Source organism: Narcine bancroftii, chromosome 1 (assembly GCF_036971445.1).
Source record: "Narcine bancroftii isolate sNarBan1 chromosome 1, sNarBan1.hap1, whole genome shotgun sequence".
Classification (NCBI taxonomy): Eukaryota; Metazoa; Chordata; class Chondrichthyes; order Torpediniformes; family Narcinidae; genus Narcine; species Narcine bancroftii.
In genome coordinates, this window is record NC_091469.1 from 226,802,606 (window position 1) to 226,827,777 (window position 25,172).

The 25,172-nt window shown below is 42.1% G+C and overlaps 1 pseudogene; it reads right to left on the bottom strand.

The window, feature by feature from the left end:
• Positions 1 to 12,879: 12,879 nt before the first annotated feature.
• Positions 12,880 to 15,203, bottom strand: LOC138754075 (mitochondrial Rho GTPase 1 pseudogene; annotated as a pseudogene).
• Between the last annotated feature and the right edge of the window lie 9,969 nt (positions 15,204 to 25,172).

The following is a 25,172-nucleotide window of genomic DNA, read 5'->3' on the forward strand; positions in this document are numbered from 1 at the left end:
GAAGATAGATTGTGGGGTCTTAGTTAGGTCACAAACAGAAACAAACACTTCAAAACAGATCTCATTTTAAAATGCAAGAGTTATGCATAAGGTGGTGCCTACGAGTCTGCAAAGACAATAAACACCTGTGCTGGAAATTTTCACAATGAGGTGCAAATGGAAGGAGCCATCTCAGGAAGCTAATAAAATCTCTCATGAATTGATTTTGGGAGTCAGCAAGCTGTTTTGGTGGAGTGTGCTGTTTTAGGAGGGTCATGTGGTTTTGCAAGCAGAGAGGATCAAAGTTGTTTTTTTCTCTAAGTGTGTCAGAGAGAGAGAGAGAGAGAGAGAGAGAGAGAGAGAGAGAGAGACTGCTGGTTTTCTGTATTGGCCTTCGGAAGCGTAAAACCCCATTTTGAACATGGGTTGTGAGTTCTGAATTCAGCCTGTTCAAAGCCCTTGTGGTCTATGCAAGAGGAGATGGCTGGCTGTATTATGTTTCATTTGAGATAAGAGAAACAGAAAAGGAACTCTGTGGTGACCTGAAATAGATGTTATCACCTGGAAAACCCTGATGGGGAAAATTTCTTCGACAAGACACTGAAGTGGCTGATTGAAGGAAATCAGTTTGTCTTTGTCCAACGAGCAACAAATCACTCTCTGAAAACCAACAAGGTCCTTCCTGAGCAGTAAACCATTTACCTTTCAAGCACCAAAGCCTAATGAAGATTCATAAATGTTAAATTCTATGCACAGTATAAGAAGTGCCTGATACCGGTGAACTTGGAGGAGTGAGAAGTGAGATTGGACTGTGAATCAAATAACTTTTCTGAATTTACACACACATTACATACATGTGTACTTAGAATTAGAAGGGGGTTAAATTAGGTTAAGTTGATAGTAATAATTTAAAGTTTGATCCTGTTTTTATGTTTAAAGAAAATTAAAAGTAACTTTTGTTTAAGTAACCATTTGTCTTGGTGAATTTCTATTACTGCTGGGTTTTGGAGTCCTGTGGGCCCACCACAGTCAATATTCCTAATAATGTCTCAATTAAACCGTCCCTATTCATATGATGAAATTCTGTGATTTGTTTAGTATTATTGCTTAAAACATATATAGAAAGCATATTCAGTATTGTATTGTATTTAAATTGCGCATTCATCTCAATGTCCTTCCAATTTTCTTATTTTATCCTTCCTTTGGGGCTTATCATGGCCAGCCTTACACAGTGATGCTATATGTCCTTGCTTGTAATAATTAAACCATTTTGCAATTCGAGACTGACATGTTTGAGCTGAATAGTTCCCATGACAACAATGGCAGGGATTCCCACTGTAGACATTTTTCTTATTTGCATTATGTCTTTGTTATAATAAAACCATAGAACACTACAGCACAGTAACAGGCCCATCAGCCCTTTAGTCTGTGCCAAACTATTATTCTGCCCAGCACTGACCTGCACCTAGCCGGTATTCCTCCACACACACCCCCCCCACCCCCCCATCCAATCCAAATGTCAAAATTGAGCCGACATTTTCCAATTCCACATTCTCACTATGGTGCCTTAAGGGCAGAGCTACAAGAAAAACATTTGACTCAAGTTATGGTCAGCAAAAAATTGCTTTAATCAGTTTTACAGGCAACTTTCATGGCACTTCTGGTTCAGCCGTCTGCTTGATCTCAGGTCTAGAGAGGGTGTCTGCAATGACATTGTCTTTCCCTGACACGTCGAATGTTGGAGGTGAATTCTGAAAGACCGATGTCGCTGTTGTCTCGCTGTCTATGGATCCAAGATTTTCAATGGGATGGAGGTGAGGGGTTTGTGGTCAGTGAATGCAATGAACTGCCGTCCCTCTTGGAAATGGCAGAAGTGTTTAATGGCCAGATAAAGCACCAAAAGTTCCCAATCGAAGGCGCTGTATTTATGTTCTAGAGCTGTAGATAGTGGCTGAAAAAGACGAGTGGCTGCCAGAGGCTGTTGATTCACTCTTCTAGGACTGCTCCTACTGCTGTGTTGGAGATGTCCGATGTCAGTGTCAACAGGGCGTCCATGTGTGGGTGGGCTAACAAGGTTGCCTTGTCTAGTGCCTCCTTAGCTTCCTGGAATGCTGTCTCTGCCTCAGGTGCCCAAGTCAACAGCTTTTGTTTGTCCGTCAAGAGATGGAAAAGTGGGTCTAATATCTTGCAGCTGTGGGAACAAAACAGTGGTAGAAGTTCACCATGCCCAAAACCTCTTGCAATCCTTTGATGGTGAAGGACCTTTGTAAGTTCCGGACAGTTGCCACTTTAGTTAGAAACGGGGCTGCTCTGGCAGATCTGACTGTGCCCGAGAAAGTCAATAGTGCTCTTACTGAATTTGCACTTGACAAGTTGACGGTAAAACCGAAAATCCAGAGTTCCTGAATAAGAGTCTGAGGTGCTGGACGTGCTCTTTCTCCATAGTACTGGCCACTAGGATATTGTCCAGGTAGAAGAAAACGAAGGGGAGGTCTCTGGAAACTGTGTCCATTAGGCGCTGGAAAGTTTGAGCTACATATTTCAAACCAAACAGCATCTTCCAGAATTCAAAAAGTCCGAACAGGGTCCCAATGGCCGATTTGGCACATTAGATGGATGTATGTGGATTTGGTGGTAGCCTTTCACAAGGTGTACTTTGGAAAGGACCCGTTTCACATACAGGTTTGCAACAAAATGCTGAATGTGCATTATCGCACTGTTCAGCCTCCAGTAGTCGCCGCATGGATGCCAACCAGGGGAGACAACCAGGGGATGTCAGAATTCCAGACGATGCCCAACTTCACCAGTTTTTAAAATTTGTTATTTGCCTGTTGTAGATAGTCGGGGAAAGGCCTTCTCGCCTTGGCATGGATGGGTGGTTCCTAAGTCATCATGTAATGTTGGACATTGTGTGGCAGGGTGTTCAAATGAAAATCCAGTGTGAGAATTTTGGGAAATTCAGTTAGGACTTTTGCGAACTTGTCTGTAACTAGGGTTTGTATGTGCAGGGCTGGCTGTGTACTAGACAAGAGTGGGCACATCTGGAAAGTGAAGGCATGGTCTAACTGGCGGACACACGCATCAACCAGTTGGTTATTAGCCCACAGAAAATCAGGCCCTAGGATCGGTTGGCATACGGCTGTGATGGTGAAATCCCACTGATAAGATGAGTTTTCCAATAACAAATGGACTGACCTGGAGCTGTGGCTGGGTATAGGTGTCTCGTGTGCTGTGAGTAAGATGGACTTCTCAGTCCTGGCTTCTTTTTTTTTTAAAACTTTATTTATTCGTTCAAAATACAGAAAATAAGTAACATATAGAACAATAAACAAAGCATGAATGTTATATTTTATATATATAAAAAAAAGAAAGAAAAAAAGGAAAGAACCCCCCCCCCCCTCTTTCAGCCAACTCTCCTAAGGAGAGCCATAAGAAAAGAGAAAAAAATAAAGAAAAGTAAAGCATACATATTAAAATCTAGTCAATATAAATCAAAATGTAAATATTCTGAATATAACCACCTATTAATAAAAAAAAGCTATAGTTATCCAAGAAACATGTAATTTTTTCCATTATTAAACAATATTTAATCTCATTATGCCATCTATTAATATACGTACTAGCAATACATTTTTTCGCTACAGATAGCGCTAAATACACAAAAACAAATTGAAGTTTATCTAGTCCTAAACCGCATGAAAAAAAATTCCAACAGCATTACCACATCTAAAACACAAATCTGATTCCTAAAGACCATATTTTTTCAATTTTTCAGGTGTTAAGTATAATTGATGTAAAAAATTATAATTAATCATCGCATAACGTGCATTTATCAGTCTAGTTACACTATCATAACAAATATCTGACCAATCATCCTCGGGAAAAATAAAACCAATATCGACTTCCCATTTACCTTTAAATTTATCCCAACCCTTTTTATCCATACCATCCTGTAATATTTGATACATAACTAAAATATAACCCTTCTCTGGTACCCTCATAAAAAAAGTCTCAAATTTAATCATTTCAGGTAAAATCATATCTCTACCGAACACATGTTTTACCAAAGATCGAACTTGATAAAAATACGCTTATGCTTAATCAGACTGTTTAAACCCCGAACGTTAAAAGTAGCAAACTTCAACTTTAACATATCCACTAATATTACTAAAAACTAATAATATCAATATATAAAGACTCAGATCAACGTAAATAGGCCCTCCATTAGGAGAAAAAGAAACCACAAATTAAAGTCTAAATAAAATGAAAAGAAAAAAAAAGATAAAAAGAAACCCCCCTCAAAAAATCTACCAAAAGGTAGTAATCCCTAAACAAAAGTTGGGTGTGGATCACCCACCAGTGGCTGATGACTAGTAGAACATAGAGCAAATTTCTCCCTCCCCAGCCAAACAAAGAATAACAACAAGATATCATAATCACATAAAAAGAAAGTAAAAAAAAAGTTCTTCTATTCATCCAAGAGATTCCAGACTCAGCGACCCCATTTCAAGGATACGGACTCTTTCCATTCCCATTTCTCCCATTTCTGCCATTTCTTCCATTTCCAGAACAATCAGATTTTTCTTTAGGAGACAATGACAATTTGTCCTCTTACATCTGGCAATGAGTCAGCAAAACTCATTGCTTCACGCTCATTCTCAAAAAACCGAGATTGAAAGTCTCCACAAAACACCTTCAACACTGCCGGATAGCGAAAAGTAGACTTATAGCCTTTACACCACAAAACTTCTTTAACTAGATTAAATCGACGCCGATGCTGAATAACCTCTTGACTCAAATCAAGATAGAAAAAAACTATACTATTCTGAATCATTAACAGGGCTTGTCATTGTCTCGCGTTTTGCACTGCTAAACGAAGTATCATTTCTCTGTCCAAATAATTCAAACATTGAATTATCACGGGTCTCGGTGGTTCACCAGGCAGAGGTCTTCTTCTTAAGGCTCGATGAGCTCTTTCCAATACCAGACCTCCAGAGAAAAATTCCTGCCCCAGTATTTGTGGAATCCATTCGGTAAAGAAACAAAGAGGATCTTGTTCTTCCATACCTTCTGGCAAACCAACAATCTTCACATTATTCCTTATACTTTGATTCTCCAAATAATCTACTTTCCTCTCTAACTCCCTCTCACGTTCTCGCAATTCTTTAACGGATTTTTCCACCTCCAACACTTTTTCTGTATTAGAAGCCACTTGTTGTTGACATTTCAAAAAAGCAGCTGAAATTGTTTAAAATCCTCACAAGATGCTTCCACACGTATTTTAACTGTATCCAGTTCCAAACTGAGCCTCTGAGACATTTCATTCCGCATAGGCTGAATGATAAGGCTTAGCTGTTCACATCGTAATTCAGAAAAGCTCAGCCCTGCTTTCTCTAACGTAGTGGCAGAACCAGGTAACTGAGGCTCCTGCTGCATCTCAACAACAGGCAGTTTAACAGTTTTACTGCGAGTCTGGACTCCCAGCGACGGCACCCCGACTTCCTCAGGGGGCCGATGCTGTTCTCCCCCCACAGCCCATTGTTGCTTCAAAAACTCACAAAAAGGACCAAAATATTCAGATTGGAGTATATCCTGGGGTATTTCAGACAATGAAATCATTTTCTTGCGTGCCCCCTCCATTAAAGTTAAAGTTGGCAGGCTGCCAGGATCGGTATCCACATCGGGGGCACACACACCTTCCTCCTGAGAATGGGTAATTCCAGCGATGTCCTTCTCCTGGTGAGTAGTAGTCATTTTTTCAGCTCCCACAGGCAATCTCTGTGGTTTACGCTTGAAAGAAAGCAAACCTGAAGTTGTAGCAGACTGTTTGGTCCCTAAATCTTCAACACTCCGAAAATGTAGTTTCTTCTGTACTTGAGGTTTAATCTTTATACCATTAATAGCCATAACAATTCCTTGGTACTTTAAAATAAGTTTTAAAAAATTTAAACCTGAAAACAAAGATTTAAAAACAGGTTCTTAAAGGTCTGGCCAGAGAGGTCGAGATTATACGTTTAGACTCTACGCCATCTTGCCACGCCCCCTCAGTCCAGGCTTCTTGTTCAAAGGTGTTTGGTGGCAGGATGCTGCGTTTGGCTCCCGTGTCAACCAAAGTCCTTCATCCGGAGATCTGGTCGATGGCGCAGAAGAGACCTGTGTGTTCGCCAACCACTGCAGCCATTACTGGTGGCTGGCGGTGCAGTTTCCATGATTGTCGGCTGAGTAGGTACACAGTGGGATGCAACGGCTGGTGTTCCGACCCCACCTTCTGTGGTTGAAGCACCACCTGTTCTGCTGCTGGCCTTTGCTGGGGTTGTGGGCAGTTGTTGAGGTGGACGAGATAGTTGCTCTGTTGGTTGCAGCTACCTGTTGGACTGTTGGAACAGGGGTCTTGGGAACCCTGTAATTCTTGAACACCTCAAACTAATCTTCAGCTGGAGGGTTGCTCAGGAAGAGTTAGACTTTAATGGCTGACTCCTCGTCTAATGACGTGACAACCTATGAAAACTTTGTAGCTTCACTGGTAATATTGCAGAGGTGGAATTGTGCCTCCACCTGGATGAACCACTCACGTGGTCTGTGTGGCCAGAACACTGGCAACGGCACTCAGAGCTGGTTCATCTCCCATGGTGTAGAGCTCAGAGATGTCTGAACTGTCGGGGTCACCAATGTCCCTGCCGGGAGAACGATGTCGCCGCTCCTGCTCCATGGGCCATCGCCACTCCTACAAGCCAAACATCTGTGGTCAGCAAAAAAACTGCTTTAATCAGTTTTACAGGCAACTTTTATGTCACTTCCATTTCGGCAATCCCGAAACCAGAAGTGATGTCACGATGCTCCCAATCTGCTGACTTCATCCCCGAGAAGGGGGTCCTGCGCCATCTTAGCACGGACCCCTGGAACGCGTGGTCGGCCAGAATCATAGAGGTGATTTGAGCATGAATTCCCTCTCCTTGGCTGCTGGTATCATTCTTGGGAGTTTTCCACGTGGTTTCCTCTCCATACACATATACAAGCTGCACCATCCTATAACGTTTGAAGACTTAAAGGTATGTCTTTGATGGCTATCCTTCAAGCCTTGCTGAATGGTACATCTTGCATGTGCAATAACCTTGCTCGAGGCATGTTCATAGATCCATGTTTGACAATCTCTCAGTACACAATTTAATGATGCACTCATGTGTTTTGCAGAATAACCATGCAGTCACCAACTTTCTCTTTGACCTCTGATTGTTGGTCCCAAACTTTTAACTCTCAATGATTTCTAATATTGTTTTACATAAGTGGTTTTGCAACTTCTCTACAATTTTGCTTAAATGGGATATTGCATGATTGACATTATCTACATAAATCGAACCCTTATTATAAAGTAATTAAGTCATATGGCACAGGAGTAGGCCATTCAGCTCACCTTCTCCATGCTTTCTGCCAAATTCCAATCTACTAATGTCAATTATCATCATTTGGTCCATAGCTTACTATGACTTGGCAATTCAATTGCTCATCTAGGACCTCCTTAGATATTGCGAGAGTACCTTTTCCTTGTGTGGGTTTCATCTAAATTCACTCTAATTGGCTGTGAGCTTTCTAGCTTACTGTATATTTTGGTGTATAAGTCAAGTCGTGAAACCCTAAAAAAAATTATCAAAGTGGGGATCGACTTATATACCGGATATACTTTTGAGTCCTTAAATTCAACGATGAAACCAGATTGATGTTGATTTGGCACATGCTGGAAGCACTTTCTGCCAGCGCTGCCACTCCCTGACACCTGCCCACCGCTGGGCGCCGCAATATCTCACACAGACATTCTACTATTGTAGATCCCGAGGTCGCCACTCCTACTTGAGAGCCTGAGGTCACCGCCGCCCCTCCTGCTCCGTGGGCTGCCACCGCTCCTGCCGACTCCGGCTGAAGCTGATGCTGGAGACTTGGACCCAGTACCGTCTTCCTGGCCAGAAGCAAAGGTTTTTTTTGTTTACTTACTTGCTTAATTTACAGCTTTGTTACTTGGCGATTAGGGTTTTGTAAAAAAAAAATTTGGGGTTGTTGCTGGGAGGTTGGACATCCCAAAAATCGGGAGTAGACCTGTACGCTGGACATGCAATAAAACCATTAGAATGAGGAAAAGGGGGTAGACTTATCTGGTGTTCAACTTATATGCTGAAATGTACGGTAATTCTATCTATGCAGAACAGTATCATCACTCCTCGTGTTTGTGATTCTTAGCAATCCTACGTTCATTGGCAATGTTGGACATTTGTCCGCCTTGTCGTGTAGCAATCTCCTGTGCCTAACAATTTTCCCCTTTGGGTACTGTTGAGGGGATGACCTCTTTGGCAAAAGCAATGGTAGCAGCTACATCAGTGGCAGCACAACTGGCTCTGCAGTACAGTAGGGAGGGTAAAGTGTAAGCGAGTGTTAGTGATAGGGGGCCCCATCGTCAGCACACCTGTGACAGTGAGCAAGAATTCAGCATGGCATGATACCTCCCTAGTGTCAGGATCAAGGATGTCTCTGAGTGGGCAAAGGACATTCTGAAAGCCTTGCAGGGAGTTTTGCTAGTGTCATTTGGGAGGGATTAAGCTAGCAATGGCAGGTGTTGGAAAGCATAGGCTAGCAATAGCAGGTGTTGGAAACCATAGGCTAGCAATGGCAGGTGTTGGGAACCATAGGCTAGCAATGGCAGGTGTTGGAAACCATAGGCTAGCAATGGCAGGTGTTGGAAACCATAGGCTAGCAATGGCAGGTGTTGGAAACCATAGGTCAGTAGGTGGGGAGGTTAAGGAGAAGGTAGAGGTTAGCTCAAGTAAGCCCAAAACAAAACAAAAGGCAGGGGCTAGTTAATGAACACAGTAGAACTGGAGGCGGTTTCTTTAAGGCAAGGAGTTATAACAGGTAAGGCAGATAAGCTTAAGACCCGGATTAGTTCACGGAAATATATTACAGAGACTTGGTTGAGAGAGGGGCAGGATTGACAGCTGAACGTTCCAGAGTTTCACTGTTTTTGGCATAATAGAATGGGTCTTAAAAGAGGTGAGGGAGTTGAATGACTGACCAGGGAGCACTTGGAGAAGACAGCTTGAAAGATACATTCAGCAAGGTAGATCATGGAAAAGTTTTGTGGGAAATGATTTTAACTTCCAGAGAATGAAATGCAAGGACATCAAGTTTCAGGAATCTTAATCTTTTTTTTTTGTGATTTTTTTTTAAAAATTGAACGATGAAGCATGTGAACAGGCCCTACTGGTCCACAAGCCTGCATGGCCCAAGTACACCCATATGTCCAATTGGCATACTCTCCCTGTGCATCTATGGAGCATGGGAGGAAACCAAAGCAGCCAGAGTAAACTGACACAGACACAGTGAGAACTAACAAACTCCTTCCAGTCAGCGTCAGATTTGAATTCGGGTCGCTAGCGCTGTAATAGTGTTTTGCTAACCACTAGCTTAATTATGCAGAAGATTGAAAAGAGGGTTGGTGCGAGAACGCAGCCTTGCTTCACGCCATTGTTAATGGAGAAGGGTTCAGAGAGCTCATTGCTGTATCTGACCCGACCTTGCTGGTTTTTGTGCAGTTGGATAACCATGTTGAGGAACTTTGGGGGGCATCCGAGGCGCTCTAGTATTTGCCAAAGCCCTTTCCTACTCACGGTGTCGAAGGCTTTGGTGAGGTCAACAAAGGTGATGTAGAGTCCTTTGTTTTGTTCTCTGCACTTTTCTTGGAGCTGTCTGAGGGCAAATACCATGTCAGTAGTTCCTTTGTTTGCGCGAAAGCCGCACTGTGATTCTGGGACAACAATTTCGGCGGCACTAGATATTATTCTATTTAGGAGAATCCTAGTGAAGATTTTGGCTGCAATGGAGAGCAGCATGATTTCCCTGTAGTTTGAGCAGTCTGATTTCTCGCCTTTGTTTTTGTACAGGGTGATGATGATGGCATCATGAAGGTCCTGAGGCAGCTTTCCTTGGTCCCAGCAGAGCTTGAAAAACTTATGCAGTGTGGCATGCAGAGTTTTGCCGCCAGCCTTCCAGACCTCTGGGGGGATTCCATCCATACCTGCTGCTTTGTCACTTTTCAGTTGTTCAATTGCCTTATATGTCTCTTCCCGGGTGAGGACCTCATCCAGCTCTAGCCTTAGGGCTGTTGAGTCCCTAAGGTTCTTGGACTGAGCGGTTGGCACTGAAAAGAGATTGGAAGTGTTCTGACCATCGGTTGAGGATGGAGATCTTGTCGCTGAGGAGGACTTTGCCGTCTGAGCTGCGCAGCGGGCTTTGGACTTGGGGTGAGGGGTCGTACACAGCCTTTACAGCCTTGTAAAAACCCCTGAAGTTGCCAATGTCCGCGCTGAGCTGGGTTCGTTTGGCGAGGCTAGTCCACCACTCATTTTGGATCTCCCGGAGTTTGTGCTGAAGATGGCTGCATGCGCGACGGAAGGCTCATTTCTTCTCTGGCCAGGACGGCTTTGCAAGGTGAGCCTGGTGGGCAGCTCGCTTCTTTGCCAGCAGCTCCTGGATTTCATGGTTGTTTTCGTCGAACCAGTCCTTGTTTTTCCTGGAGGAGAAGCCCAGTACCTCTTCAGTGGATTGCAGTATGGCAGTCTTCAGCTGATTCCAGAGGGTTTCAGGGGACGAGTCTGTGAGGCGGATTGCATCCTCGAGCTTTGCTTTGAGGTTTGCCTGGAAGTTTCCTCTCACTTCGTCTGACTGCAAGTTTCCAACATTGAACCTCTTTCTGGGGGCTTTACTGTTCCTGGACTTTTGCTTGAAGTGAAGGTTGAGCTTGCAGTGAACCAGCCTTTTCAATTTTCTTCAGCATGATGCTGAAACAAGCCATGAAAGACCTCAACAATGAAGACGCAGTTTACATCCGGTACCGCACAGATGGCAGTCTCTTCAATCTGAGGCGCCTGCAAGCTCACACCAAGACACAAGAGCAACTTGTCCATGAACTACTCTTTGCAGACGATGCCGCTTTAGTTGCCCATTCAGAGCCAGCTCTTCAGCGCTTGACGTCCTGTTTTGCAGAAACTACCAAAATGTTTGGCCTGGAAGTCAGCCTGAAGAAAACTGAGGTCCTCCATCAGCCCCCCCACATCTCCATCGGGCACACAAAACTCAAAACGGTCAACCGGTTTACCTATCTCGGCTGCACCATTTCATTGGATGCAAGGATTGACAATGAGATAGACAACAGACTCGCCAAGGCAAATAGCGCCTTTGGAAGACTACAAAAGAGTCTGGAAAAACCTCACAAAGATTAGCGTATACAGAGCTGTTGTCATATCCACGCTCCTGTTTGGCTCCGAATCATGGGTCCTTTACCGGCATCACCTACGGCTCCTAGAACGCTTCCACCAGCGTTGTCTCCACTCCATCCTCAACATTCATTGGAGCGACTTCATCTCCAACATCGAAGTACTCAAGATGGCAGAGGCCGACAGCATCGAATCCATGCTGCTGAAGATCAAACTGCGCTGGGTAGGTCACATCTCCAGAATGGAGGACCATCGCCTTCCCAAGATCGTGTTATATGGCGAGCTCTCCACTGGCCACCGTGACAGAGGTGCACCAAAGAAAAGGTACAAGGACTGCCTAAAGAAATCTCTTGGTGCCTGCCACATTGACCACCGCCAGTGGGCTGATAACGCCTCAAACCGTGCATCTTGGCGCCTCACAGTTTGGCGGGCAGCAACCTCCTTTGAAGAAGACCGCAGAGCCCACCTCACTGACAAAAGGCAAAGGAGGAAAAACCCAACACCCAACCCCAACCCACCAATTTTCCCCTGCAACCGTGTCTGCCTGTCCCGCATCGGACTTGTCAGCCTCAAACGAGCCTGCAGCTGACATGGACATTACCCCTCCATAAATCTTCGTCCGCGAAGCCAAGCCAAAGAAGAGATTAATTGTGCAGCCGTAAAAGAAAAGTAACTGGACATATTGTAGTTAAATATTTTGGACATTTTATGGTTTTCAGACAACTATTACACTATTCATGACAGCATTACAGGAACCATGGTTGTAATTGGCAATTTCCACAGCAGCTTGCTATATGTTTTCTTGTTTCTGTTCTAGGTTTGCTGCTGCTTTTGGACTGTCACAAAGCATCCAGGTATGAACTATTCATCTCCATCACACTCTGCGGAAAAACAGGAGAACCAATCTTTACAAGCGTCAAAAAACTATAACTTTGAAAATCATTCACCTAGTGCAATGTTTATTATGGACAGTAGCAGTGACACCAGTCTGGAACCCACTCCAGAACGTTCACTCATGCATTTGTAGCCAAGGGTGTAAAGCAGGCACATGTAATATCTCATGGTACACTGGCCCCTGCTAAACTTAAGAACTCTTTTAACATCTAATTCTTCCCCCAGACATGACCACTGTGCTCCAACCTGATTTCAACTGCAAGCCCAGTAGTTGACCTTGACCCCACCCATTACCTCCATTCCAATATCTCAACCTGACCCAACAGAACCTTTGAGGTTCTGATACCCCAACCCTTGACCCAACACTTCTCCTCCTCCTCCTCCTCCTGGAACTCTTGTCCCCTGCATTCTACTGATTTTTCTCAATGTGCTCAACCAGAGTAGAATATATGAATGAAAGGCCATTCCACAAAATTCAGGCCTTTGGGCATACCATGCATGATGTTCTGGGCCCTGTGCTCAATAGAACATTGTAGCATTAGACCCACAATATAAATGTTAATGTTCTTCCATGTACCTATTCCAGACAGGAAAGTACGCCTAGAGCTGTGCGATTTTAAAATCATCATTAAATATTTGCCTTTATTAGTTACTCAAATATTAGAGAAGAAGAAATAGAATATTGATTGACACTTCTGGAAATGATGCATAAAGCTGAAGTGGTGATGAATGAAGCAGCCCCCTCAGATCACCATTGTTTCAAGAGTGCTTTGTACATAGCAAATCCCAGGACAGCAAACACTGTGGCCCCAAAGCTTGCTTGAAGCCAGAAGGTCAATGCCTTCAAGTTAGCTTGCGTTGTAACTTTGTCATTTTGACAAGGAAGTCTTTGGTTGGTGGGCCAACGGTGTTGCAGGTATAGCTTTTTGCCGTGGCATTTTGTATTTATTTGCGGAACTCAGCAGGAGAAACGCTGTGGCCTCGTTGAGCTTCATGCAGGTCTGACTTTACAGCTACGACAATACATGGTGCTTTGCTGTCAATCAAGTCTTGCTTAAAGATCCTTGTACAATACTCAAATGATTTGGGATTGCTGACATCATATACAAGGCAAACAACATCACAAGTGGTAGCAGAGGGAGAAATAAACTCAGATTCAGACAAAACCTCATGTAGCAATAAATACTTTACTTCTCCATATACATAAGTTGTGTTTATGGCATAAAGTGATTTGTGTTCTTCTTTTATTTGTCTTTGTTTTGCTAAGTTTTAGCCCAGAAAACCTCGCCGAATTCCAGTCTTGCCGCAGCTTTTCATGCCAATAATATTGCACTGAAACACATATCTTTGCGATTGTTTTTTTTTTCTGCAGATTCGTTACCTCTCATTATTGTGATAGCCTGCTGCTGGCTATTCCTGCTTCCTTAGGATGGAGTATCCACGCCAACCTAAATATTCTATACATCGCTGAACATGGAGGTATGTGGTCCGCGTCCATTGGCAAGTATAGCCCTGATGAGTGACCTATCCTTTATCATTTGACAAACGGTGTATTGACATCAGGTTCCCAAGGCATACAGTGAAACCTCGTTAGAACGCAATTTGTTAATCCGTGAAATCGCTTATAGCGCGGGTGTCTGTGGATCCCAAACATTAATTTTATGTTGCCAGGCTAACAGCCACAAACTCAAAAATTGACTCTTATGACAGGCGGGGGCGCGGAATCTGGCAGTGTGAGTCGGGCGGGCGAAGGGGGGAGATTGGTGACTCGAGTCGGGCGGGCGAGGGGGGGGGGAGATGGCAGTGCAACTGGAAGGGGGTGGGGGTGGATACGGCAGCACAATTCGGGTGGGCTTAAAACTGGCTTTCTGAAATTCGGAAAAATCTGAAATTCAGAACACAGTGTCCCCCAAGGGTTCTGGATAAAGGATTGTGCACCTGTATGTGGAGTTTAAAAGTCTTAAGGGTCTTATTATCCAGGTTAAGTCATAGTATTCTGTTTTTCTGCTTCCGGAATCTGACATATACGCATCTGTTCCACAACTCGGCTGTAATGCGGTATGAAATCTTGGACCCCAACTATTGCGTTCTAACGAGGTTTTACAGTATAAGGAAATATTTTGAAACGATCTTTTAGTTCATTTGGTGACAATACACAATCTTGATCCAACTCAAAAATGCTTTGTAGGAAAAGATATGTATGGTGATTCAGTTGTGTTGTGGAGTCCAGAGGAACTTTTAATATGGCTAATTGATATTCACAGGTAAACTGCAGGTCATCACCATAGCCAAAGCTGCACAATACTGTGCATGTGGTTTCAGGTCTACCTCTTTGTACAAATAGTGTATGCAAAAATAGAAATCCTTACACTGTCAATCCATTATCACCAACACCATTACTCATCTTGCTTCATATCTTCCAAAGTTTGTTAAGACAGATGCTTTTGAAAAAGTTGAGCTTTACATCGTTATCCTGGTCTGATGTCTTAAGAATGCAAGTGAAGACTTTAATGCAGGCAGGTTTCACTTTTTTCTCTTCTGGGAAGTATTAGGGGGACCTGTAGGATGCAGAACAGCTTTCTGTGCATCGTAAAATAATTCAGAGATATTCTTCGAGTTTTTGTTTGCTGAACACTCAACACAGGTCTCTATCTCTGTGTACTGGTTCATTATGGGAGGAATAGCTTCCATACTACTATGTTCGACCAAATCAGATTTGTTTCCAACCAGTATAAGGTGCATTCTGCTATCCTTATCAGTCCTGTCATTTATTAGAAGAATCCATCTACTCATTACCTTGTCAATGGAATTTCTGTTGTTGACAGCATACATTATACAGATCACGTTAGCCTTGGAAATTTCATTGTGAAGTTGCTCCTCTGTCTGTTCTGAATAATCTACTATGGATGTAGGTACCTTCTCTGGAGTGACACCCGCCAGGATAGTGATTTCTTCTGCTCATAAAAGAATCTCTTCAGGAAACTTCTCACTGACCAGAGACACAATCAAAGATGTCTTCCCAACCTTAGGTACCCCGACCAGCAGAATCCTCACATTCTTCCTCACGGTCATCGCCAGGCCTGGTGGTCATGGGCCCGACTGGGTGAGCGGCTGTAGGCCGCTCTGCCAGCAGCAGTCTTGGGGCATGGGGATTCAGAGGCCCTGGCAGCAGACATTCCTTCTGGCCTTGTTGGGCTTCTTCAGAGGCGAGCCATAGTAACCCATTACTCCATGGCCACCCTGGTCTATGAAGACTATTCTAAGCAACATAGAATGCAAATGTATGAGGAGAAAGAAAACCAAAGGAACATTTCAAGCTGTAAACAATAGGTGTAGGGCAAATACTAAAAACTACCCATATACAAAATTTGTTCAGTGCTTGAAATTTGATTCAAAGAAGACTTTATACAATGTGACGAAGTTCAGAGTCAAGTATATTTCAAATCTAACCAAACCTATAATGTACTGAAATAAATAAGGTGTAGGTTGAGGATTTTATTTGCAAAAATATTTTTACCAACAGGAATGGCAATAATTTTCATGCTTTCTACAATAATTTGTTCAATAAATCGGAGTATTGAATTCAAGAGTAGGGAGGTTATGATGAAATTTTACAAGGCATTGGTGAGGCCAAATTTGGAGTACTGTGTACAGTTTTGGTCACCAAATTATAGGAAAGATATAAACAAAATAGAGAGAGTGCAGAGAAGGTTCACAAGAATGTTGACAGGATTTCAAGGTTTGAGTTACAGGGAAAGGTTGTGCAGACTGGGGCTTTTTTCTCTGGAGCGTAGAAGATTGAGGGGGGACTTGATAGAGGTGTTTAAGATTTTAAAAGGGACAGAGTAAATGTGGATAGGCTTTTTCAATTAGGAGTGGGGGAGATTCAAACTAGAGGGCATGGTTTAAGATTGAAGGGGGAAAATTACAAGGGGAACATGAGGGGAAATTTCTTTACGCAAAGGGTGGTAGGGATGTGGAATGAGTTTCCGGCAGACATGGTTGAGGTGGGATCATTGGTTACATTTAAGGAAAGACTGGATAGTTACATGGAGAGGAGAGGACTGGAGGGTTATGGACCGGGTGCTGGTCAGTGGGACCAGGAGGGTGGAGATTTGTTATGGCATGGACTAGTAGGGCCGAACTGGCCTGTTCTGTGCTGTAAGTGGTTATATATGGTTATACTTTAAGAACTTCCTTATTCACACATTGATAAAATATCAGCCTCCAGCAGCAGTTATGCCCACTGACATGAATCAACACCCCAACTGTTCTGTCAGCATTCTTCTCTTCAGTTCATGATACAAAAGCTTTTATTACTTCTCTTGGTGTGAACAAAATGATGTATAATGGGCTTCTTCCCCACTACTAAACAAAAGGTTTTAAGAATTTAAAAAAATAATTTGTCATAGTGGGACCTAACAGCAATAATGCATTCAAAGGCAATGCACTGCTGCTTGTCAGTGGAGTCTAAATTTCATAAGTGTTTATATTAAAATCACTTGATCAAAACAAATCAAGTAGTTTCTACTCTGGCCTCAATAAATTACTAAGATGACCCTTGGATTCATGTCTTTTTATTAAGCTACAACATCTTGAAGTATAAACTGCATTCTATAAACGAAACTTATGTGAAAGTAGGTGTCATAATTCAATTAGTTTCACAGAAAGCAGTACAACAATGAGAAAATCTGCAGAGAGGTATAACATTGCAATATTGTTACACGGATAATACAGTTCATAATTCTGAACCTTTTTTTCACAGCATAGACATGGCCTAATTTTCACATAACCTCCTCATTCTCTTCCTTAAATTCTTCTTCAAAAATATCATTTGTCAAGTTTCCATCAACTTTGCAAATTTCATGACTAACCTGCATTATTCAGAAAATAGCCTTGGTATTATGGAATAATGATAAATAAATTTGTGTGGACCGCTTGTTTTTATTGCAATGGTTAATAACAAAATATTTTAAGGTTGACAAAGCCAAAATGCCTCCTTTGCCATAATAAATTATTTAAGTAAGTAATTGGCAAAAAACAGTTCATAACTTAGTTAAACCATTTTCCTGACCTTCCACCATTTTCTTTCACTGCCTTCCATTTTTCAGTACATTTTGGCATTGTTGTATTTTGTTATATTCCATTAATGGAGAACTGAGATTCTTTTTGTGAATCTTACAAATATAGCAATCTTCTGAATAAAACATGTAAAAGTGGGATGTTTGTCCAGAATTGATGACCTATTTGCAAAGGCCTAAAGCCCTTTTCCCCCGGCCGTGCAGTGTCCCGGGATAGGAAGCCGTTTGTGCTGTTTCCACGGGGCCACATTTAACCGGGATACTGACTGCTTTTCCACTGACCACAACTCATCCCGGGGATAGGAGAGTCAACCCTCTCTTAGTGGAAAGGTGACTCTCAGCCCCCAGCACCCTGTGGGAGAGAAGCAGGAGGTGGCTGGCTCGATGTGGGAGCGATGGTCGTCTTCCTTACCCATAATCTCCTACACAGCTGGAACCACACTGGCGCAGGCAGCGTGCTTCCAGCTGCGCAGGGGATTATGGGTAAGTAAGACGCTCATTGGTCCTGCATTGAACGTCGCTGCAATCCGGTGTGGCACTCTGTAAGCTCTGGGCTCGGCAACACTGCACTCCTGCTGCTGAGGGCTAGCCCGACGAGCTGGCGGAGTGCCTGAAAGCCGCTGGCGCTCGGCTCCACCGCCCCTATGGCTTGCTCCTCCTGCAGCTCGTATCTGGCCTTCTATCCCACTCAGCCACTAGCTCCAAGCAGTCAACGCTGGCCGCCTTTTTGGCCGAGCTCCCGGGCCACCCCATTGCCTCTGACCTCCACCTAACTGACGTGCTGGACGAGAGCCTCCTGCACAGCGCATGTCGACCCACCGCTCAGCCCGGTCAGCACCCCCCACCCCCACCATGCTCAGTCTGGCCTAGGGAGCAAAATGGTCTGGCACGGATAGCCAGGGGGAGGGGCAATGACAATCGAGGGGGACACGGATGATGAAGATTCCAATCAATGGCAGGTGTCTGGTCCCGACAATCCCAGATGAAAGGTTAGGCACCTGTAGTCTAGGGATGCAACTTGTCCTTTTTCCACTGGTTTAATTGGCATGCCAGCATCTACTGACGTCGGGAACTTGAGTAGAGGTCAAAGCCATCAATCCCAGCCATGATTTGCTGTCATTTGATGCTGGTGCACCGATTGAATTGCTTTTCCACTGGACCCTTAACCAGTAAATTGGCTGTCAATTCCTGGGACAAGTTTCCAGTGGAAAAGAGGCTATTGAAACACACATCTTACCAGATACCATCAACATTGATCTCCGATTTCCATTAACCCCCATCCCTGTCTTCCTTTCCCACATCCCTGTCTCCCTTCCTTTAGATCTTCATCCCTTCCTTAACCTTCTATTACACTGGACAACAAATTTATTCAAAAGGTTTGCCTTATGAAATAAAATTGTTAAGGAGCAGATTACTTTGTTTATGGCTGAGAATGACAATTCAGTATGTAGTAATTTTGTACTGTGGAATGCTTTGAAAGCATATTTACAAGGGCAAATTATTAGCTATACCACAAAAGTTAAAAAGCAATATGTGGTGGAAAGTTTAACATTGGAGAAACAAATTACTGAGTTGGAAAAGGAATTTCAGAAATATGTTACAGAAGATTAAAGAAAAGCTGTTTTAACGAAGTTGAAATTATGTTATAATACATTACAAACTTATCAGTATGAGTGTTTACTTTATCGATCTAATCAACATTATTATGAATTGGGTGAGAGAGCTCATAAGGTATTAGCATGGCAGTTAAAAACTGAACAGACATCACAAACTATTAATGCTGTGAAAAAGAATTCAACAGTTACCTATAAACCTCAGGAAATTAATGACCAGTTTTACTCATTTTACCAGAAATTATATACCTCTGAGGGCAAGCAGGAAGGTGGATCTATTGAATCTTATTTATCTAAATTAAATTTACCTGTTTTAGGGGAGGAGGAGGTTAAAGAATTGGAAGCTCCATTCGCGGATTTTAAGATTAAAGAGGCTATACAGGAGATGCCGTATGGAAAGTCGCCAGGAGATGATGGATTTTCAGTTGAATTCTATAAAGTATTTTATGAAGATTTATCCTCTGTACTTCGAGATGTATTGCAGCAAGTAACTGACGAGCAGTTGTTACCGGAATCTTGCTCGAGTGCTATAATTACTGTTATTCCCAGGAAAGATAGTTGTAAGTATCTTCGTATAGGCCTATTTCTTTATTAAATGCAGATTATAAAATTATAGCAAAGCTGTTAGCAAATAGACTTGCCAAATATTTACCTCAGTTGATACATATAGATCAAACAGGTTTTATTAAAAATAGAAACGGGTCTGATAATATCCTCAGATTGATAACATTGGTCAATGCATTTAGACAGCAACCCAACCACAGTGAACTAGATGGTTCAACTAGGTGGTTGCGCTGGATGTGTAAAAAACCTTTGATAGGGTTGAGTGGAATTTTTATTTAAGGTGTTAGAAAAGTTTAATTTTGGCCCTTATTTTATTGGTTGAGTTAAAGCTTTATATACAAACCCAATTTCTAGGGTGGTGACAAATGGCCAATTTTTTTTTACCATTTAAATTAATGTGATCGACTCGACAAGGTTGTCCATTGTCACCAGCCTTATATGCATTGGCTATTGAACCGTTAGCTCAGATAATACCACAGAATGATAAGATTAAAGGAATGAAAATTGTGGATGATGAATATAAGATTAATTTATTTGCAGATGATGTGTTGGTATATTTGAAATATTTACAAGATTGTTTGTTAAAATTTGGGGAGTTGTCTGGATATAAAGTAAATTGGGATAAGAGTGAAATGTGGCCAGTAGGGGATGGAGATTATTCAGAATATAAAAGTATTATAAAATTAAAGTGGTCAGATAGAATTAAATAATGCAGACTGTCAATCTTTAGAAAATGAATTGTTAATAACACGTTGCATTTCATGCTTTTGTCTGCTTAAAAGAGATGTAAAATATTAGAGAAAATCACAAAAATAAGTTATATCTAAAAGATGGTACGTGATAGGAAAATGTTAAGGTGATTTTTTTTGTGATCAGTAGCCCAAAATCCATAAAATACACCCCAAGGTGTTCAGGAAGAAAAATGTTTGTTGTCCAGTCTTATCAGGTTTCTTCATCTCTGCCCTCTCCCCTTACCACTTCTCAGCTTCTTGTAACCACCTATTACCTCTAACTATTAGCCTGTGCTCCTCTGCCTTCCTCTTCTCCACCTTCCCCCCCCCCCCCCCCCACCACTCATTTATTCAGGTGTCTGCCTGATCTTCAACACTGAAGAAGGGCCTAGGCCCAAAACGTCAACTGCTTTTCACTTTTTATAGTGGTTGTGTGACCTGCTGAGTTTCTCCAGCCCTATCTTATGTACTTTCATTCATGTTGACTTTCATTTCCTTTGTTTACAGACTGAAGTCAAGCAGTTCTGACAGGTCTGGTTGGCAGGTCTTTCGTGAATTTTAGGATTAAGGCTGATTTGCTTCCACTCCATTTCTTTGGGGTTTAATGTGACTGATAAGATCCATGTGAGGACTATAGAATCTCTGAGATGGAGCTGCAGATGCCAAGCTTCTGTGTGCTCCCAATTCATCATCTCAGGTGCTCCTTCTCTACTCCATGGACCTGCCCAAATTCTCCTTAAATGTTAAAATTGAGCCTGTGTTCACTTCAACTGGCATCTTGTTCCACACTCCCACTACTCTGTGTGAAGAAGTTTCCCCTGAACATTTCTCCTTTCACCCTTAACCCATGTCCTCAAGTTTGCATCTCACCTACCCTCACGGGTAAAAGCTTACTTTTGTATAGCGCTGTCAAATTCTTGTGCACTCCAGGGAATAAAGTCCTAACCTGTTTAACCTTTCTCTGTAACTCAGTTCCTGAAGTCCCAGCAACATCCTAGCAAATCTTCTCTGCACTCTTTCAATCTTACTGATACATTTCCTATAGTTAGGTGACCAAAACTTCACACAGTACTCCAAATTTAGCCTCACCAATGTCTGATACAACTTTACAATAACATCCCATCTCCTATACTCAATACTTTGATTTATGAAGGCCAATATGTCAAAAGCTCTCTTTACAACCCTATCTATGTGATGGTACTTTCAGTGAATTGTGTGTCTGTACCCCAGATCCCTCTGTCCTACCTCACTCCTCAGTGCCTTTACCTTTTACCGTGTAGATCCTACCTTAATTTGTCCTTCCAAAATGCAACACCTCACAGTTAACTTCATTAAATTCCATCTGCCATTTTTCAGCTCATTTTGCCAGATGGTTCAGATCCCTCTGCAAGCTTTGAAAACCTTTTTTCGCTGTCCACAACACCTCCAATCTTTGTATTCATTTGTTTAATTCATTGGCTTGTTATTGTTAACAGGTGAAAAGAAACAAAAATTATTACCAAATTTTTGTTTCATTTCTGCTTGATTCATCTTTGACTATCGTCAAGATAATGTATTTTTCTTTTTGGCTACTCCTGTAGACTTCAAAAAATAGGCACCGTTTTGAATGCTTTGTGTCACTTTTGATTTGTTATTCAATATTTTATCAGCCCTAGCCAAATCAATGGTAATGTATCAAAACAAGTTCTTTCGTCTATGCTACTTCCCTGACATATACAAATCTGTACCTACCCAGTAAGTCTGAGGACTGTAAGGTAAAACATCATGAGATGGGAATGTGTAGGGAGTTACCCTGTACAGGGCAGTAACAAGAAGGGGAGGTGTCCTTGTACTCCTGTTAGGTAAAACATCATGAGATGGGAATGTACAGGGCTGTAACAAGATGTGAATGCATCCTTGTACTTACAAGATAAGAGAGACATTGATGGATTGAGAGGCAGGAAGCTAGCAGGGAAAGGATAGCAACAGTTTTAGTCATTGGACAAGTAATGATATGATGATGTTCTAAGCATGTATCCAAGGGTATAAAAAATCACCATTTTGCTGATAACGGCAGAATGCATTCTCCGACTAACATGGTTAGTCGCAAGTGTTACAATCCGGTAATAAAGAACAAAGAACCCTGATTTCGACTCAGCCTGGTGTTTGTCTCACTCATTCATGAACAAAGCAGACCTAACAGGACCAAGAATAAGACTGCCCAGAATCAGCATCTCTCAAAAAACTGCTGATTGCCCTTCAATTTTAACATCTATTTAGTGAAGAAAAAGAGCATTAACTAAAGGCCAAAAGGGCAGTTTTCAGATGCATAAAGCGAGGGGTCCTCCACTGAAACCAATTCTTCAGGTGGAACAAACTAGAGGAAGGGCAGGCATGATCCCAAATATTTCCTAAATATGTCAACAGATCCTGTCTTTAAATGGTTTCTGCAATAAATATCTTCTTGCAGCCTCTATTTTAATACCATTGCCTGACAATACCTCCTGGAGGATCCCAGGGGAATAATGCAGAGTAAATCTAGCAAACACTGCATCCATTCCATGTATGCACAGGAGTGCTCATTCATCAGGCCATGCAAATGTGCTTAAATTGCCTCCTATTGCACACTGCATGTGGATTTTAGCAAACCATTTACTACAGTCCCTCATGAAAAGTTACACACACCGGATTTGGCCAATTAACCAACCGAATCAGAATTTTTTTGTCATGGACAACTCACAAAATTTGTTGTTTTGTGGCGGGACAAACGTTTATATAAGCCACTTTATGAAAAAATAAATAAAAACAGTGCACTAAATTTCAAAGTAAGGCAGTGTCTTTGGTTAGTGGTTTGGTTCTGGGTAGTGGTTGTAGGGGGCAGTTTCTTTTTCCAAACTGGAGGACCATGGCCAGTGGAATGCCTCAGGGTTAGGTACTAAGACCTTTGCTTTTTGTAATGCCTATAAATTATTTGGACAAAGATATCTGTGGCAAGATAAGTTTGCTGATGACGCAAAAAATTGTCCTCTGGTGGACAGTAAAGAAGGGTTTTCAATGGGATCTGGATCAGATGGGGAATTGGACTAAGGAATGGCAGGTGTAGTTCAACTCAGAGAAGAACCGAGGTACTGCATTTGGTTAAATTGTACCAGGGCAGGGCTTGATCTGTCAATGCCAATGTTCTAGAGTGTTACGGACCATAGGGACTTGGGATGCAGGTCCATTGATGTTTACATATGGCAACACAAGTGATGAAGAAACTGTTTAGGATAATTGTCTTGAATGGTCAAGGCATTAAATACATGTTTGAATATCATATTAAAGCTATACAAGATGCTGGTGAGGCCAAACATGGAATATTGTGTGCAATTATGGTCACCAAGCTAGAGGAAAGATATTATCTAATTGTTGAAAAAGGTACAGAAGAGGTTTACAAAGTTGCTAAAATCAGGTAAGTTGAGTTATGGCAAGAGATTTCCTCAGAGTGCAGGAGGTTGATTGGGGATTTTATGGTGGTCTATAATATCATGAGGGGCATATATAAGTGAAGAGTGACAGTTTCTTTCCTAAAGTAGGAGAATCTAAAATGAGAGGGCATAGGTATAATGTTGAGAGAAGTGGCATTTAGAAGGGACAGGAGGGGATAATGCTTCACTCAGAGGGTGCTGAGCATATGGAATGAGCTGCCAAAGTGTTAGAGGCAGGCACCTTAACTTCTTTTAGGAAACGCTCTGGTAATTATACAGATGGGAGGAGATTGGAGAGGTATGGGCCTTATGCAGGCAAGTGGGCCGAGAACAGGAGGACTCATTGTTCGCCACGGACCAGCTTGGCTTATTTTGGTGCTGTAAGGCTCTTAGAACTCTGTACAGGAAATTGCATTTGCTGAAAATGTCACTGTCGTCTAGTTCACTGACAGTGTGTACGAACAAAAAAACGTCAACAGTCACAACTAAACATTTCAACTTAATGATCTTACCTTGCATTTTAGCAGTGTCAACATTTACGTTTTTGACAGGAAGTATGTGGGAGGATATTGGATTTTGTTTGCCTTATTGCATTGCTCTGCACCTACTTATCTTCAGTATACTCTTGAACAGGCAATTTGTTGAGGAAGAGTTGCTGGGGCTCAGCTGATACTATCAAACCATCATGATTGCTTGATGAAATATCACATAGATGGATTGCTCAATTGTTCAAAATCTATTTGAGGAAGTTAAATATCAGCAGATACAGCAAGGAGTCCACATGAGATAAACAGTGACTAGATCCAAAACCCAACCCCCAATCCCAACCCACCAATTTTCCCCTGCAGCCGCTGCAACCGTGTCTGCCTGTCCCGCATCGGACTTGTCAGCCACAAACGAGCCTGCAGCTGACGTGGACATTACCCCTCCATTAATCTTCGTCCGCAAAGCCAAGCCAAAGAAGAAAGATTCATGATCATTTTAACAGTTCAGAATATTGGATGCTATTTCTAGCTTTCATTGCCAAGGGAAACCTGTCATCACTTGTTATTTTTGTATGTAAATGAGCAGTGCTTCATTCACTTCTGGAATAACAGAGACCATAAATGCATTCCCCAAGTAAGATTTATGCCATAATTTTGTGCTACTCAGATGACTTTAATTATGCAAAATTAAATCTGAGTTGTCGGTCCTTGATACACGTGCTGTAAATAAAAATAAGTAGCTGGCTTCTCATTTATGTGCAAGTCATATGTTGATCCAAGTTGATTTCAATGAAGTCCAAATAGGCATGCATCTTTTGAATATGAATCGTATTACTTCCAGGTTAGGATTTAAAAAAAAATGTCATCATTACCAGGAAATAATAACATGGGCAATGCATGACTTGAAGTGACAATCTGATTGCCTGTAATTTTAAGAAATTGGCCCAGTTTCGGGAATAAAAATGTAGGAATAAGTTGAAGTAAGTACAGAAAATGCTGGGAACGGATCAGGTTACAGCTCTGTAAAGAGAAACATTTAGCATTTCTTATCCCTGATTCTTATCAGAACTGGGAAAAAAGAGAGAAAGGAATCCAGTTGATTATAGGTAACAGTGAAGATT